The sequence below is a fragment of the Sciurus vulgaris genome, assembly GCF_902686455.1.
Source record: "Sciurus vulgaris genome assembly, chromosome: 9".
Lineage (NCBI taxonomy): Eukaryota > Metazoa > Chordata > Mammalia > Rodentia > Sciuridae > Sciurus > Sciurus vulgaris.
The window spans coordinates 138,502,538-138,516,585 of NC_136469.1; positions in this window are offsets into that span (position 1 = coordinate 138,502,538).

Sequence of the window (14,048 nt, forward strand, 5' to 3'; positions counted from 1 at the left end):
TCCCTCATTTTCCTCTCTACATAATCCAATGTTCCTCCATTTTTCCCTTACCACCCCCAGTTATGTATCATCATCCATTTATCAGAGAAAACATTAGGCCTGTGGTTTTATGGGATTGACATACTTCACTTAACATGATATTCTCCAACTCCATCCATTTACCGGCAAATGCCATGTTTTTATTCTTCTTTGTGGCTGAATAATATTCCACTGTGTATATATACCACAGTTTCTTTATCCCTTAATCTATTGAAGGGCATCTAGGTTGGTTCCACAATGTAGCTATTGTAAATGGAGCTGCTGTAAACATTGATGTGACTACTTTACCGTAGTATGCTGATTTTAAGTCATTTGAGTACTAACCAAGGAGTGGGATAGCTGGGTCAAATGGTGAGCCCATTTGAAGTTTTCTGAGGAATCTCAGTAATGCTTTTTCTGCAGTGGCTGCACCAGTTTGCAACTCCACCTTTTGATACCATGTACCTGGTATATGGACACAAGTTCATATATAGATAGAACAAAACAATACACAGGTGTGCCCACATACACATAACAGAAAGGAAACAGAGACCTTTTATCACTTCATGGGTAGATCTCCACAGGTAGGAGACATGCTCCAGATGTTTATTAAAACTTCTATTAGACTTAAACTATTAGAAATTAAAATAGAGCTTATCAGACTTTTACCTTATGACTTAAAAATAAGGTAGGCCTGTACAGTTGGAAATGCTAGGTATAAAATCCAACAGCAATGGTATACATTTAAATCAAAGGTTCAGGGGGCCAAGCATTGGTCCTTAATGGCTATCATATTTATTCTCCAAATCACCATGTCTATGTCCTTCTTAGGATATTGTAAGAGGAAATTTTTCCAATGCATTTGAAAGCTAACCCTTGAAAACTGGCCCCTAAACAAAGACAGAGTACAAAATCTCTATAGTTAGATAAAATAAGATTGATCAGAAAAATACGTTCATTCAGGCAAACAGGATCAAATGTGAATTTGCCATAAACCATTAGCTCAAAAATATAGAATTATAAAAAAAGTTCTGAAAAAAATGGCATGGCCATTAATTACTGCTGTGCTGGAGCATGCAGAACATCTTCATCAGACCAGAGTGTACATTTTGGCTCAGTTTTGAATGAAACAATGAGAGAACCCTGAAATTCTTAGAAAAGATTCTCAAGGTAAAGAAAAACTGAGCATTCTGTTTTCCCTCCCCGTGCTGCAGTGTTTAGGGAGGAACTTGCTAAGAAATTAGGGTAGTAAGATAGCCAGCCATTTAATTCCCACAATTGGCTTGGATTTAAAAGTGAAAGCATAAAATCAAGTCCTAAAAGCCCTGCGGGCCTCCACAATTTGTATTTGCAATACAAGCCTTGGTTAGGTAGAGGTTAAGTAAGGGAAGTTGCTCTTTTGAGCAAAACCTCATGCAAAGGGCATTTTAAATATTTTTTTTTTCCTTTCCTCATGTGGTATTCAGGCAAGGTAGGATGCAGAAAATATGTCTGTGCACCAAACTTATCGCATAGGTTTCAGTATGGAAGCTAGTTGTGAACCTGCCATACTATTGAGAGCAAAGCTCCGCTCTGAGCATGAGAAAACCACTCAGGCACCTGCACCAGAGACACTTTCCATTTGCCAGAGACGTCTCTCCATGAGCTTCCGAAGGTCCAGCACACCATTGCTCACCACATGGCTCCGCCCATTCTAATGCCGGCTCAGCTGGCAGATGTCCTTATACAACCCATGTCAAAGATCCTGGAGAAGTCAGACTTAGGGCCGTAACTCACCTTTGGCTACCACTGTAGACTTCCAAATGTGATGACCCATGAAGAAACCCTATGATGGGATACACCTCTCTGTTCTGTGGGCTACAGGAATCTCCAGAGGTAAGGAGGACACCTAGTGATCTTTAGACGCTACCTGCACTTTTCCCAGAGGAGGAGTTTACTGGAGGGGTGAGTTGAAAATGCTTCCCTTGTGTAGCCAAAGAAATTGCAGAGCACATTGGAACACGGAAGTTGCAGGGAGAATCCCCGCAGGCTTGGAAAGGCTTACTACGTAGCCCAAGGAATTTCCTCAGGAACCACTCCATGTAAAATGTCCCTCTCTTAATGGCTAGTGGGGGAGGGGATACTCAGGAAGAGCCAGCATGGGTATGCAGTATGGCCACCCAGTGGCATATGTCATTGGGGCTTTCACTCAAGGCCACTTGATAGACTGGTTGCCACAGGATACCCCACGGGGAGCAGTTGGGAGAGGAGTTGGGAGAAGAAACCTTTGGGGTTCACCTGGGACTGGCCCAGCTCAGATGCTCCCAGTTGTTGCAAATCTTTGTTCTTCTCCATGCGTCCAAAGGCGGACGGGGACGAGAGAGCTGCGTCCTCATGCCAAATGCGTGCCTAGCCTGGACAGGGTAGTGAGAGATGGCAGAACCCAACATGCCTGGACCACAGGACAGGTGACCGGGAATGGCCGCGGCCTGGGGACCTCTCACGGAGTCCCGTAGAATGGCAGCGAGGACTAACTGCATTTAGCTAGCTGATGGGTGCCAATTATTATCCTCCAGAAAGAGAGACAGAAAGACGCACCTCAGAAAGATGAGGGGTGTATGTGAAGGAGCTTACCTCGGTGACATCTCGGTGGGACCTCCGGACATGATGCCAATGATGAAAATCAGGGCCGAGAACCATTTCCCTGATATGAAGATCAAACACCAGAGAAATGCAGAGGCGAGAGTAGAAAGCAAGTTTTATTTAAGGGGTAGAACAGAGATCGACTTCTCCAAAGAGAAGGGGTTCCAGAGGTGGGTGTCCTGCCCCTTTCAAACATTTTAGATTTTGTTTGTTCTCATGCTCTCTCCTCCCTCCGTCCTGCCTATGTGACTAGTGGGCCAAAGCGGGGAGTGATCCAAGGATGGGAAGAAAGCTGCCCAGGGGCATTCAGTAACAAATCCTACAACTCCATGCAGGGAGGAGCAATTTCCAGCAGGTATTCTTGACAATAGGTTGGTAGAGAAGGAGAATTGCTCTGGAGGTATGGCCATTTTATTTCCTCCTGAATCAGCTCCCATCCTCTGCCCCAATCGGTCATTATGTACACTGATTATCCTGTGCCCTCAGCTTCAATGCCATTCCATTTCCTGGAACCATGAAGCCCAGGGACAGTAGCTGCCCAGGTGGGTGGTTTTGAATTTGCTCTGGAACTCACCATGAAGGGCAGCCTTTAACTTGCTCTCTCAGATTTTCCAGGTTTGTAAGCACCTGGTTCCCTGCATGAAACCCTTCCTTGGAAAATGCTTCTTTGGTTTCTGTTTCCTGTACTGAAATCATGCATCTTCTCAGGTAAGATATCTATATTTTTTACTGGGTCCTTCTGGAGGCAATTCCTTCGTGTACTTTCAACCAAGAGACCGGCTACCTAAGTATATTGAGAATCAATAGCATATTTGGTACTTTCTTAAGATCAATTTAGTTTCTATTTAACTCGATGCCATGAGAACTTGAAATCTTCTTCACTAAATACAGAACCATGTATAAGAAAATAAAGAAAAAACACAGAGGATGTTCTCCTGTGCCCTTGGGTAAAGTACACTCATAATAACCCCTTGGATTTATACAGCATATTATATTTTACGAAGCATTTACAATATCTCATTCAATGCACACAACAGACCTCCGAGGTATGCATGGCAATAATTATTGTCACATTCTATGCCCCTAAAAACAAAGACCTTCAGGAACACAGGGCCATGCTATTTTCTGTGCGGATACATCTTTGCACCTGGCTGTTCCTAGCACAGAGGAAGCACATAATAAAAGCTGAATAAATTAATGTACCAGAAAACTACATTCAGAAGGTTAGGTATTTTACCACAGTCAAAAGAGTAAGTAGTGAAACCAGAAGTGTAGGTCTGAGCCCTTTGCTCCATGTGATTATATAAAAGAAATCCTATTATCTACATTCACAATTCTGCAAGAACCATTGTTGGGCCAGGTCCAAAGAACCTGTTAAAAGTCAACAGACTTAAACCCAAGTCCTAAATCTGTCACCTACTAGTTGTGACAACTTCAAAGAGCCTCAGTTTCTACATGAAAGAAATGAACATGTCAGTAGCTCCTTCTTGGAGGGTTTTTTTTTTTTCCTTCTGCACCTTTGCACATGTATGGACAAGGTCATAATTGGCCACAGAGGATCTTGCCATACTTACAGTTGCATTTTTGAAAAATCAAAGGTATGTAACATAGATTCCAATGAGCTTGGTGCTGGCATTCTTCCAAAACCTTCACTTACTGTTTATAATTTATAGAGAGCATATACCGCCCACAGCATTTTGAGGCTTATGCAAATGTAATCTAAATGTATCTCACAGAGGTTGCTATCTCCCACATGTCTGTCTTGCTTAGCAGGAAAATTCACTCTTATTTGCCAAGCTCAAGTGAGAACCTTCTCTGAACCCCATCTGTGTTGCAGGGCAAAGTGAACTATATCTCAAATGATGTGGCATTATTCTGTCCTCAAAGAGATCTGTTTGGAATTTCCAAAATTCAAATGCCTTATGGGATGTAGTCTTCATTCCCTATAAAATGAATAAGTTGGAGTTCATCTCTAAGTTTTTATCCTACTCTAAGAGTCTTGGATTTGGTTTTGTGTGTGAATGTGCGTGTGCCTGTGTTATCCTGTATCTTGTTTGTTTGTTATTTTGAGGACCATTTTCTGAAGATCTGCAAAATTTATTCATTTGGCAATCGCGACTTTTATATGAGTCTTACAGTAAAACAAAAAAAGTCACTGAAAAAGGAACTGGAAATATCCTCTGAAAATCACTGAAATAGATGAGCCGCAAAGATGCACACAGGTTTTAGGCCTCGTTTGTCCTCTGAAGTTTTAAACTTCTAAATCATAATCTGAAAACAATCCCTGGCCAGGCCCAGTAGCACACACCTGTTATTCCAATTAATAGGAAGGCTAAGGCAGGAGGATAGCAAGGTCAAGGCCAGCCTCAGGAACTTAATGAGGCCCTAAACAACTTAGAGAGACCCTGCCTCAAAATTAAAAAGAACTGGGATGTGGCTCATTGGTAAGGAGTCATTGAATTCAATCCCCAGTACAAATACATAAATACATACATATATATATGTATAGGTGTATATATATATATATATATATGTGTATATATATATGTGTATATATATATGTGTATATATCTGGGAGGACTTTGTAAGATGATAAAGGAAAAAACTGATCTAGTTTTATAGACTCAGTTATAAACAACAATCACTAGAGCCTGAATAAACAAGTAAATAGGAATTTCTAAGAATGTCAAAGTCAATGGTGTTTTTATGTTTGATTATTCTCATATTTCACATTTCAGCTTTTTTTCTTTTTTAACTTGGGAGACATTTCAAGAAATGCTGCTTGCTGAGTTCCTCATGTTCCTCTTTTTCCCAGGATTGGGGGAGGGCCAAGTGGCACCAGGGTGTGGAGAGGGGGCAGACGCCCTGACCTCAGCGCAGAACAATCCTGGGTGGCCCCTCTGGCATTCCCGAGTCCTGCAGGCCTCACACTATTTTCTGGTCACTAGATACGGGTTGACTTTTCAGTAGCATTTCTTTGTCCTGATCTCAAGGACCCTGAAAGGCCACAGATTCCTTCTCCCAGGGAATCCTTGTACATACAGGCAAGGATTAATAGGATGTTAACTATTATTAACACTATGTTATCTTATTTAGCATATTTAGTATATTGTCCCGTATCATCTTCTAGGACTTCCTTTGATTTATGTTTCTTTCTTCTGAAACCTCTGTATTTGTGTGTGTATGTATTTGGTGTAGGGGAACACTCAGGATAGGGAAGTCTGGGGGAGTCGTAAAGGATGGCCTTTACACGCAGCAAGTAAAGCCATATTGTGATTTAGAAGGATTTCAATAGGAAGGAAAGAATTACTGAATTAATAAAGAACCAAGCCAGCAAAAAGTTAGAGTAATGTTGATTCACTCAACAAAGGGATTTATGTTGAGATTCGTGAGCTCAGCATCTTTCACCTAACTTTCAAGTTTCCAAGATGTATTTTTAACTTAAAACATAATAACATTTTTTTTTCTAATTTCCTTTTTCTCTTTATTCATTTTCCTTTTGAGAGGTCAACTGGTTGACAATCAGCATTTTTTTTTTCGTGACCCAACCTGAGAGAATGTCATTCAGAATTCTATGAAAAAATAATAATCCTAGTATTTTATTTTTAAATGAAGTCTTGCTCATGAATCCTCTATATAAGATAGGTGAAGTAACCTGTGTTTCTATATTGAGTAGAGGATGAGTGAGAATGAATTCTGGGAATGGAATTGCTCCTCGTATGTCCCCTTGCCTTACCCCCAGGAGTACAGTGGAAGACCACTCTGTGGAGGTGTTGGGCTGAGGAAGCTTTGCTCTGGAACTCTGTATTCAGCTCAGCCACCAGATCTTCAGAGGCCAGTCCTTATTGCAAGATTGTTTCTTTGTACAAACTGATGAGTTCACCAGGAGATGCCTGGGGTTCTTTTAAGCTTTTTAAAGGAAGTCCCATGATTGTAAGAAAATAGTGTCCTGTTAGTGACTATGCCCTTCTTCTGATAGATTACCTCTCAATAATTCTCCTTAGCTTAAATTGATGAATGGCAAAGTTGCAAGAACATCCAACTTCTGCAGAACTAATTTCAAACCCAAGTGCATGGACTTGGTTCCATCTGGGCCTAGAGACTTCCTGGATAAAGGAATGTTTCTTTCTTCTGCAATGTGGAGAAAAGCCAAAGGAAGAGATCATTATATATTTCTTCTAGTTCTCCAGTTTGACCACACTGCATGCCTTTGCCTCGCCTGTGCAAAGCCCTCCCCTTCCACCAGGAGGAATCCCTGAACTTTTCACTTTGCTCTTTATTCTCACAAAACAATAGGTGATCAGTGCATGTTTTGATCCTACTTCATGAAAATCCTTAACATCAATTATTGAAATGGCTTTCTGTAAAAAGTTAAAAAAAAAAACCCTCTTTTTACTTTAATGTTTCACACTGTATTTGGCAGGTAAAAACATGTTTTCTAGGAGGAAAAGTTTCATGTCACTGATTTCAAATTATATGTGGACCCATTAAAGCTATAATTTTTTTCCCCATAGACAGATTTCGAGTTGGGGGGTTGGGAGGGGATGCCTTTATAATGAATAATGTGTGCCTAAGATTCATTTCCAATCCTGGACTTGTAAACATTCATTTGTGCAAATGCATATTTTTCCATACAGAGAATGCATATTATAAGAGTGGTTCTGGTCTATCAGTTACAGCAAATTCATGTTCTGAAAATCCCCTAAATACCCAATTTTCTGGCAACAGGGACTATCTTATTAAAAAGTCATTTTAGTTTACTGAGTATTGCTAGAAAAATAACGACTATTAAATAATCAGCTTTCTGCTTATTGGAGAAGCCTTTTCAAGAGCATAATTGATAGAAGGGAAGAGTTAGTACATGCCCCATGAATCTCACCATGCCCTTCTAGCTGCGTGGACTTCAGCTTTGTCAAAGCCCAGCCTGTTCATTCAGTGAATCACAATCAGAAAGAACTCAGTTAGATCTTGACTGTCTCTGTGCATATCAGGCTGACATTTGAATCTGACGTTTCTTATATTCTTTGAATATTATTAATATTGTAATTATGTTTGTGAAAAGTCACTGAAATTTTCATTTCATTTTTTTTTTAAATTTTGGTACCAGTGATTGAATTCAGTGGCACTTGACTGAGTCACATCTCCAACCCTATTTTGTATTTTATTAGGGTCTCACTGAGTCGCCTAGCACCTTGCTTTTGCTGAGGCTGGCTTTGAACTCATGATCCTCCTTCCTTAACCTCCTGAGCCGCTAGGATTACAGGCACATGTCACCACGTCTGGCAATCATTTAATCTGTTTTTTCTTTTCTTTTTTTTTTTTTTTTTTACATAATCTATTCATACTTGGAAAAATCAAAATTATAAGGAAGTATGTAAATAAATATGAGCATGTAGTAAACAAGTAAGTATAATGCCTTACTATCAATGTTCCCCAACACCTTACATTTTCACTATCTAAATATTAAAAATTTTTCCATCAAGTACATAACCATGCCTTAGTTTATATTATATTGTATATATACACTATGATTAGTAAATATACCCCATCTATGAAATTGGTGGTGCTTTCCACTCCTTTTTTAAGTTAAAGTAATGCTTCAATAAATAATATTGTATATCATATGGCAGTTCACATATGTGAACATATGCATGCAGAATAATTTCTAGAAATAGAACTATTAATTAAAAAAGGGCTGTTCATGTGAGTTTCATCTAGTTTCCAACTTGTGCTCCATAGTCTTCACATAATTTCTATTCTTCACAACACTGAAAAAGAAAATTCACATTTCCCTCATGACCAACATGACCAACTTTTGATTTTTGCTGATCGGAAAAGTGAGAAAACTAGCAATTCAGTGTAGTTTGAATTTGTATTTATCTTATTTGTAACTGAAGTTAACATTTTTTAAATTAATTGTCAATTGGCAGATTAAAATGTTGAAGATACACTAGTGTTTTGTTTTGGTTTGGTCTGGTTTGGTTTCCTGGTGCTGGGAACCAAACCCAGGCTTCCTACGTGTTCAACAAGTGTTCTACCACTGAGCTAAACCAACAGGCTCAGTAGCATTTATTTAAATTAATGAAATTTCTAGATATATCCTTTCTGTATTTTTCTTTTGGGTTGTTATATTTTTGTATATCACTTGATCAAAACTTTTGTATACAATGGAAATTAGCTGTCTCCATGTGATATGAATTACAACTATTTAACATATCACATCTACCATATCATTTGCAAACATTGGATGTTGTTTTGTGGAAATTGGAACCCTTAGTGACATTTACATTTTGAGAAGGGCCTATTTATTCAGAAGTTATATGATAATTCTTCCATTTGTATCTTTGATTGTTTTTCAACTATTTTAGACTTCTTCCATTTGGAATATTTTCTGGTTAAAACTTCAAATGTGAACACAATTGTTTTTATTTCTTTCTGAAAGTATCCAGTAGTGTTAAGGTATTTGATAGAGAGTCAATACTCACCCAGTTATTTTAGACTTTAGTAGTGTCCTATTGAAATTTCTGGATGGAAATTGGTCTCTTTCTAGCTTTTCTGTTCAATCATTTAATGTTGCTTAACTTCCAGAGGAAGTTCAATGTTGTTTTAATAATGATGGGGCCTTCCTGACAATTTTAGTACCTGGAGGGACAGTCTCTACTGTACCTGATGTGATGTGCGTTTTTTAATATATTCCTCATTAATTTGTTTGTCAGCAGAGACAAAAAAGAAGTTCAGAATGATGTTGTCCACTAAAGTAAAAAGATGCAAATATTTAAAAAAATCAAATTTTCAGCATTTTATGTGCAAAATACTACATTTATAGTTTAACTTGTAAAAATCTGATTTATTTATAATGTTTTATGTTATTATACACAATTATAACTTTTTTTCAGCACTGGGTTCTGAATGCAGGGGCATTCTACCACTGAACCACATCCCCAACCCATTTTACTTTTTATTTTCAGAGAGATTCTCACTAGGTTGTTCATGTTGTCCTTGAACTTGAGATCCTCTTCCATCAGACTCCTAAGTCACTGGGTTTACAGGTATAGCCACCATGCCTGCCAAAATGATACTATCTTATTATTGTTTTCACCCACGTGTACCATCTCAGACCCTCTAACCTGCTGAATTCTCTGAATCATTTTACCTCTCAGCAGGGGTCATTTAACTTTCCTAATTTTCTACTTACCACTAATTTCCCACATCTGTCTACATCTATGTATGCTCAGAAATCTGATATTTAAGGGAGAACCCTAATTCCTGATTTTAGTAAGGTTGTTTCTGTTATTTTCCCTATTTGTATGTTTGAGGCTAAGATTAATGTATTTTTTGTTATATTAAGAATACCTATATTACTATTTTATTTTTAATTAATCATAGATGTTAAATTTTATCAAAGGCCACTTTAGTAGCTATAGCTTTAATCATATTTTTTCTGATTCTAGTTATATGACTATTTTTAATCATTGCTTAATTTTGAATAATTCATATTATCCTGAATATTATGTAAGATTATCTACTATTTACAATATGCTGCTAAAGCCTGCTTGCTGAAACTGTATTTATAAGTTTTGCATCAAATTATTTCTTATTTAATTAGTTTTTTCTTATCTGTTTCCTCCTATTTCTATAAAAGTTCAGATTTGTTTTTCTCCTCTGTTTTTTGCTAAAGCCTCAGCACCTCAAACTATATCCAGCACATTGTAATTGAACAAAACTAAGTTGAGATTTATTCATTAAAGAAATCAAGACATTTCTGTGTTGGACTTCTTTTTGTTGGAGTTTAGCTTCAAGCTAAGTGCACTTCATAGAAAGCTCTGAAAGAATTTGAATAATATTATCTGTGATTTAAAGCTCTACTTAGGTTAAATTAGTTGGAAGGTTTATCTTGGAATGACAAATGTCATGCAGCAGATGTGTGGCTGGGTTCAGACCCAGTTAGTTCCATTTAATGTTTAAAAACAGATTTCTATTTTATCATAGGTTACATTCTGTTTTTACATGAGTTTTTAAGATCCCCATGTAATAATGAGCCATATTTTTAGATCCGTCTACTTACAGATCTAAAATAAGACTATTTTGGCTATTTGCTATTTTGTATATGAGGAGTTTTCCTACGTATTATCAAATCATCTGTTTGTCTATCCACCTATCTATTTATCTAGCACATGTAACCTATCTGCGAGGCATCTACCAAGCATAAGAATAGAAATAAGTTCAGGAATCAACTATTTCCAATAACAATATAGCATCTTATTTTTCTAGTTTTTGTAATTTATGAGAATCGGATCATATCATTTGTGGTCATCTGTGATATTTAGGCTCAATATTTTTTCTGCTTTCCCACTTGTGATTGTATGTTGCAATTCATTCATTTTTATTACTGTACAATATTTCACACATTAAATTATTGGTTGTCTTCTAATAGTATGAGCAATACTCTTATAAACATTTTGCCCTTGTCTTCTGAATCTCAAAAAATCATCTTCAAGTTACTTATATAACTGAGACAGCTGGTTGTGTTATTCACGGTCTCAACTTCATGTGTAACTCTCAGGTAATTTTCAAAGCACTTGCGTTAATTTATAGTCTTACAAACAGTGTACTGGGCTTCAAGTCAATATTTACAAATGATATTTGGTATTATCAGACTTCCTAATTTTTGCCAGTCTTATGTTTTGAAAGGATATCTGATTGTGTTCTTCACTGAGCTACCCCCAGGTAGCAATAAAACAGAACATATTTCACATGCTTTTTTTGTCTGTGTATGTTTATTATCCATTTGTCTCTCCTTTCTTATTCCATTAGGGGAAACTACTAATTTGATTCCTTTAGTTGTTACAGTGTTTTTCAGTCTTTCTATGTTTTCTTGTGACAGTTCTGGTAAATTGCATTCTAGTAAATTACAATTTCTGAATTTTCTTCTGAGTTTCAATACTTTGGCATACAGTCATGCATGGATCATTTTAATTTTCATATTTTATTTGCTCTGTCACTATTTATGTTTCATTCCTAATATCTCTCATTTGTTTTTATTGAATCTCACCGAGGTTCATTTATTTAACTGTTTCTCTTTTCCAGAAGATTTGCTTTGCTTCTGTTGGATCTTCCATGCTAACACCAACCAGAGGCCACTCCATGTCCCTGGAGGTCCCCAACTCAACCAAGAATCTCAGGTCCACCAACCTGTCCACCAAGTGAGGATCATGTGCTCCTATCCCTATCTTCTTTCCAGAAAATCCATTGTTGTCATCGTTGTTTTATTTATTTAATGCTTAGGGTTTTCCTATAATTTCCCATGAACCAAACAGTACTCAGAAATCATATTTTTATAATTTTTGTATGTTAAATATATGTGAATGTAGTGGTTTCCAGAGACAGCAGCCTAACATAATGTTACAAATCAACATTCCGTGCATTCATTTCTAAGATTTATGAATACTTAAATCATGTGTTCCCTTTGTCATTATTACATAATTGAGTTTAGCTTCTTTATGAAATATGGATATTTATTTAAAGTGAATTTAATTCATTCTTATTTTGATATATGTATTTGCTAAGATTTAGTTGTATGAGCATGTTATATCTTGAATATCTATATATACACCATTTAAAGAATTCTTACAGATGAGGTCTTTATCTACTGATTTTAGTTGTTTATTTGACACTTTTGGTGGTTAGCTCAATAATTATAATTTGAATATGACATCTTTGAATTTCTATTTCTCATTATATTAAATTCCTAGTTCTTAATCATTGTATTTGTGCTTCCTATTGACTAACTTGAATAGTAGAATGAGTTCACACTTAAAAATTGGTAAACAGGTGACTACTTAGTTACAAGTATTGACCAAAAATAAATGTAATGAACAATATTTTTAAGTTTCACTGAGAAATTCAGACACTGAAATTATAATATGCAAAATATAGAATAATTTTTATGCTGAATGAATAAAGAAATAATAAATTGGAAATCAAAAACTGAGTAAAGAAAAAGAGACCATCTGTTTTAGTCAGCTTTTTCACTGCGGTAACTAAAAGACCTGACCAGAACAATTTTAGAGGAGGAAAAATGTATTCCAGGACTCATGTTTTCAGAGGTCTCAATTCATAGACAGCTGACCACATTCCTTGGGGATCATGGTGAGCCACAACATGACAGAAGAGTGTGGCAGAGGGAAGCAACTCTTTTGATGGTCAGGAAGCAGAGAGAAAAGACTCCACTCTCCAGAAACAAAATATGTACCCCAAAGGTATGCCCTCACTGACCCACCTCCTCCAGCCACACCCTATCTGCCTTCATTAACCATTCACTTAATCCCATCAGGAGATTATTTCACAGATTGGGTTAAGTCTCTCATAATACAGCCATTTCTCTTCTAAATCTTCTTACAGTGTCTCCACATGAGCTTTTGGTAGACACCTAATACCTAAACCATGACACCATCAAAAAGATCATCCAAAAGTAAAAATGATACAAAGGCACACTTAAAAATAAAGAGTAAAATAATAAGTAGAAATGACAAAATGCATTTATGTTTGCTATCAGGTGAGACACATCTACAGAAAGAAAGATCAAAAGCAGACAAGATACAAGGGTATGCTCATAAAAATTGTGATAGGGGAGGATCCAAGATGGCAGCCTAGAGGGCAACTGCATTCCATATTACTCTGTGACTCAGGATTCAGGAGGAAGAAATATTGAGAGAGCTGGGAACAACATGTAGCTGCTGGGCGATACTTCCCTGCCTGGGAGGTAGAACCATAGACCAAGGCCCAGACCAGCCGGGTCCCTGGTCACAGTCTAGTGCCCTTGCAGTTGACCATCTGTCAACACATGGAGGCGCCTCTGCCCAATAGCATGGAATATACCCCACCTGGAGGCCACCATCCCTAAAGGGGCAGCTTCCTTTGTATATCACTGCATTATCAAGTTCCTCCAAGACTTCAGGTTACTGAAGACTAGGAGGTAAGTTACTGGAAACCTGCAGGTAAACTATAAGTCAATAGGGGGAAACTGTAATACCTCAGTTTTTCACTCCTAGAGGGGAAGATACCTGAGCTATATGAGAAAACAAGGGAAGAAAGTGTCCCAAACATAGATGCTACATCAATAAAATCCAATAACAGCATGACAGAAGAAATGTCTGAAAGGGAAATCAGAATGTATGTAATTAAAATGATCAGAGAAACAAATAATGAGATAAGAGAGCAAATGCACCCATTGAATGATCATACCAATCAACAGTTAAAACAGCAAATGCAGGAAGCAAAGGATCATTTCCATAAAGAGATAGAGATATTGAAAAAAAAATTCTTGAAATGAAGGAAACAATAAACCAAATTTAAAAACTCCATAGAAAACATAACAAACAGGATAGAACACATAGAAGACGGAACCT